Below are 5,173 nucleotides of genomic sequence, written 5' to 3'. Positions count from 1 at the left end.
CATAAGGTAGCAATTTATAACGATCTTAGATAAACATATTACCCAGTGTTGAACTAAAACCACAGGATTATGGAAATAGCTCAAACACTGCAATGCTTTTTCATTTAGTAATAAAAAAGCTAAAATGGGACTATGAAAAGGACAAATAAAAAGGATTTGCAGAAATAGAGGATATTTAATGAAAGGAGAAGTAAATACCAAAATGTTTTCCATGCTACAGAGAGGTGTTTTTTTTTTTTTACAATCAGAGTAATATTTTTTTAAAAAAATAATAAATTATTCCTGAGTTGATTGGAATGTGCAGCCATGTGGTAGCGCTAATGCAATGGAACAGCATGCATTATATACAATATTGCGTGCTGTAAGATTTTATCCAGTATTAAATAACTATACAAATTCTAGCAGGAAAATCTTGGAATTCTAAAATGTTCATCCTTTTTTTTTTTTTTGCAAAATCATTTTTAGATATATTGAAATATTAAAAGAGCACAAACCTAAACTCGTCTGGACTGAAAAAATTGCTGAACACTACTTGGAATATAAAAAGTGAGTTACTATTATTTATTGTTTATTAAATTCAATAAATGCAAAACTGCTGTTGAACAAACTAAATTCATGGAGGAATGATCTTTTGATTGAAGGTAGAGAAATAAAACATCTTGTTTACTTTTAAAAGTTTCAAATAATACAAAAACACTGGTTTTTAAGAAATTGGATAAATAGCAGAACCTTTACCAGTAAGATGTTAAGTATGTGTTGATCATGTAACAAAACAATAAGATGGTTTTATTGTAGATGAAGGTACTAACACTTGTTTATATTAATCCAAATCCATTATTATATGTGGCTGTATTTGTTTGTGTGAGCTGGATGTTAAGACATTTAATAACTCTTTTTGTTGACAACTGGGTTTAAAACTTTCTTTAAGCTATATTAAGATATATTGCTTTATTCTCATTTTATTTTACGAGAAAAGAGAACTAAACTCAAACCTATTTTTCAAGGAAAAAACCTCAGTCCAGAATGGTTTCTTGATCCAGATCTGAAACTGGTTTCTTGATCCAGATCTGAAACTGGTTTCTTGATCCAGATCTGAAACTTTAGGGCATCCTAAAGGGATAACCAGGCACCAGGTTTTTCTTTTTGTTTTATGCTTTTATGGCTTCTCATCTTATAGTTACTGGATTTTATTGTTGTTGTGAGCCACCCCAGAGTTGTGCTTAAGAGGGGTGGTCAAATAAATAAATCTGATGTCATTTCCCTGCTGAAATACATTATTTTCTTCATTGCCATTTGGCCCCAACATGAGATTTTGGGAACAAATTGTAGGCTGGCCCTATGTTAAAGGTCTAAGAGCCAAAAAAATCAATGTTGAGCAGTGCTCTGGAATATGAGGATTGACTTTTTCAGAAAACTTTGCATTCCATACCCATCCTTCTTGGATGGTTGCAAGTGGCGATTTCCTCTCCTTTCCCATTCTATATTAAACAAATAGAATGATTTAGACAAATGTTGACTTGTTTTTAAAGCAAAACGAATTCTTTTCTTTTTGATATTTTGCTTGAGGAAGTTTTGAATACCTTCAATTCTTTTCCCATCGGAAAGGCTGAAGTACTTTATCTGAGAAACATCTCAGCTGGAAAATTTATCAAGAAATCCAGGCTAAGTAAAGAAAAACTAAGAGATCCACTACCACATACATGGGGTTAAAATAGTTTCTTATGCATTTAACTTAGCTTTCCAAAGTAGCGTATTGTTAATTATTTTGCTAATTATAAGATGTTCTCAAGCCACAAACGTTGTCCCCACAAACATGTTCTTTTTTCCTTTCTCAGTTGCTTACTTAGTCTCCAACCCCAATCCTATCCTCTATGGCAGGGCTTTTCAACCAGTGGTACAGGTACCACCTGTGGTACATTGGCACCTGGCAGGTGGTACGTGACCATCCTAGAAAAGTGGTAGCGGGGGGAGGGGAATGAGCTGAACCAGTGGCAGCACAAGCCTGATCGAGAGATGGCTGGAGCTGCAGGGCTGTCAGGGCTCAGCAGAAGCGCCAGGATCAGCACCAGGCTCCAGCTGGAGCTCAGCGCTGATCCTGGTGCTTCTGCTGAGCCCTGAAGAAGCACCAATCAGCTGGAAAGCAGCACTGATCCTGGCACTTCTGCTGAGCCCAGAAGAAGCACCGATGAGCTGGCATGTTGCAGCATCTCCAGGGTCTTGTGATTTACATTCAGATGCTTGGCAACTGATTCATATTTATGACGGTCACAGTGTCCCAGGGTCATGTGAAGTGACCAAAACCTGCTGCAACCACCCAGCAGACGGGGGGAATAAAAACCAAACATCCCCCATCCCATTCCCACTGCCAATCCTCAACAGAAATGCTTACAATGAAAACCTCGGAGGTGTCTTGCTCGGCTGTGGCTTGGGGGGCACTTTTTTCAGTGCCATTGTAACTTTGAACAGTCACTAAGCGAACTCTTGTAAGTCGAGGACTACCTGTATTTTATCGCTTTTTTTCCTTTTTTTTTTTTTGGTCAAGTTTTTGACACCTTGCTAGGCGACTGGTGGTACTCGGATGTTGTTATATCCTAAAAGTGGCACAATGGATGAAAAGGTTGAAAAGCCCTGCTCTATGGAAATAAATATATTGCAGGGGGAAAATAGCAGATGTATTTGTCACAAGAGTATCATTCTATATAATGGTATATCAACTACACTATTTCTTTCTCTCTCTTTTTTCCTTGTGCCTCCTACAGAAGTAAAGGAAACAAGCATATAGTCTTCTACCCAACTTTGAAGGTATACTTATCTAATTTTAATGGAGTGGGTGCATCATAACTAAGAACTGGAGAGAATTTAGTTTGCATTTTGATAACATTTTATTCACTGCACTTCTAAATTCTCATTATTTTGTGATGCAGCTCTCGGAGCATAAAATGCATATGACGGGAAACGTATATACAGAAATATGTATGGTTGAAAACTTTTTAAAAAGTATAATCAGTCCGTGTGGAATTGGAACAGAACAAACTTAAGAGGAAAAAAAATAAACAGGAAGATGCCAAAACTGACAGATGTATGCATCTCTATTCAAAACATGAAGCTATTTTACTCATGCTCCAAGGCCAGTATGTTTATTAGTAAAATAGAGTAGCTACATTCCCTCTGTCGAGGAATAAATTGTCAGATTATTAACTGGCAATTTATAGAAGTTGTAGCTCATTTAATGGGTTGTACTGATAATAAATGAAAGCTGTTTATGATATGTGATTTTTTTTTTTGTTTCTGTGAACCTCTCCCCCCAAATCATCAATCAATTTCTAAAGAGTAGATTCAGCAAAATTAATAATCCATAATGTTTCTCTTGTGTTTTGCAGTCCATTCAACTGCGGTTAGAACTTGCAAAGCAACTGGGCACAGGAATCGCTATCTGGGAATTGGGCCAAGGCTTGGATTATTTTTATGATTTGCTTTAAAAAAATGCTCTTTTCTTCACTGACCTTTCATGTTCAGTCAAATGAAGGGGGACGATGTGGGCAGGACATTTATTTGGGGGGAGGCAGCTATATAATTTATATGGAACCTGCTTCAGATTTTCCAATAAAGGATATCTTTGGAGGTATCGCCTTTCTTTTACTGCATGTAAGTGAATAATTTTAAAGCAGAGAGAGACACCAGTACTGGTGTGCTGGAAACCTAACTACAACGAAAGTAGGTAAGACACGTTTATTTTTCCATTTTTTAATGCTTAAAGCCATGAAGAAAATCTATCTGCATGGTCAATAGGAGTCAAAAACGATGGTACATAACCATCATCATCAACATGCTTAAAGGTAATTCACAGTGCAGTGCTTGTGTTCCAATCTTGTAGAATCTTAAGAGTTCAGTAGAATTGACCCACAAGCACACATCAGGTTGTAACAATTAATTATTAGGTGCCCTGAAGTAGACTGTGTCTCGGGCAGTTTAAATATACTTGAGCCTAAAATAAACTAAGCAATTTTGGGTTTAATTAGGCTGCTCATTGCTAATTACAGTCAGTGTCAAATAAGAGTGAATTTAAGCCAAGTCCTGGGAATGCAGGTTCTGCCTATACTGCCAAGTGTACGTGGGTTTTATGCTATTTTAATGGTCTGGATTTCCCCCACCATAACCCTAGAATGATAGTTTAGTGAAGTGCTGAGGGTTCTTCTTTTAAAGATTCCTATTGCATCCTGATCCACACAACTATAATATCCTGGGAAATGTGAACAGTTGCTGATCTATGAAATCCATATTTTCAGAGTTTCATTCAACCAAACTGCTCTGGAGGCTGCCAGGTTGGGTAAGTTATTGTAAATTGCTTAAGTGCTGCTCCTGGAACTTCTTCCTCTGTGATTGTAGAAATGCCTCTAGCGGCACACAACTTTTCTCTTTTAGCGGGAGAAGTTCCAGAGATAGCATTTCTCTGGATTTGAATGGATCATCAGAGACCGAAGTCTTGTAACACTAGAATTTATTTACTCACATACATTTGTACCAGCTTATTCATTGTCTTACATATAATCTTTTTGAGAAATCTCATGTACTTCTCTTGCCCGGTTCCTGCATAGCCGTTTTCCTTTTGTGGGACTTTCTGCGTAGCATGTTACTCAGCTCCTGATAGGCCAAATATCTTATTTCTCTGCTACTGCTAGATGCAAATTATTACCATTCATATGTCTGTGTAGCTAATTCCAGACCTTGAGACCAAGAGGGCTTCTGAACTAGACTTGATTTCCATAGGATGGTTGAACAAGCAAAGCCCCCCACCTTTGTATCAGCTGTACTTGGGAAATCTCCAGAATTGCTGAAGCTCATCTTATAGTTCTTACTAAGTTATTGAGGCCTCTGTTTGTTCCTGGCTTTGCTGTTGTCAGTTGGCCTTCATTCTTAACTGCAAGCTGCTGGAGCCTCAAATTCATTTTGGTAGAGGATGGTTTCTATATTTTGGCTCTGGGCTGCCAGCTTGCAGTTTATCTCTAAGCGAGTACAATTACAGTGTTCATGCTGGAAATGTGCCCTGTTTTCTTGAGCAATAAGACAGTTACTTAGGTTTGGCACAGCAGTTACTTAGGTTTGGCTTCCTTGAAGGAAGAGATCACTGGAGACTTAAGGTAAATTACCTGGATTAAGATAGAAGGGATCACGT

General features: G+C 37.6%; 1 long non-coding RNA gene across 1 annotated transcript; it reads left to right on the top strand.

Moving 5' to 3' along the window:
- Positions 1-463: 463 nt before the first annotated feature.
- Positions 464-3,712, top strand: LOC107292160. Its single transcript, XR_001548987.1, has 3 exons — positions 464-546; positions 2,760-2,802; positions 3,381-3,712. It is a non-coding gene; the product is annotated as an uncharacterized LOC107292160 (long non-coding RNA).
- The last annotated feature ends 1,461 nt before the right edge of the window (positions 3,713-5,173 follow it).

Source organism: Protobothrops mucrosquamatus, unplaced genomic scaffold (genome assembly GCF_001527695.2).
Source record: "Protobothrops mucrosquamatus isolate PMUCROS unplaced genomic scaffold, P.Mucros_1.0 scaffold_162, whole genome shotgun sequence".
Taxonomy (NCBI): domain Eukaryota; kingdom Metazoa; phylum Chordata; class Lepidosauria; order Squamata; family Viperidae; genus Protobothrops; species Protobothrops mucrosquamatus.
The sequence above is the reverse complement of the archived record's forward strand: the minus strand, read 5'-3'. Positions and strand labels throughout refer to the sequence as shown.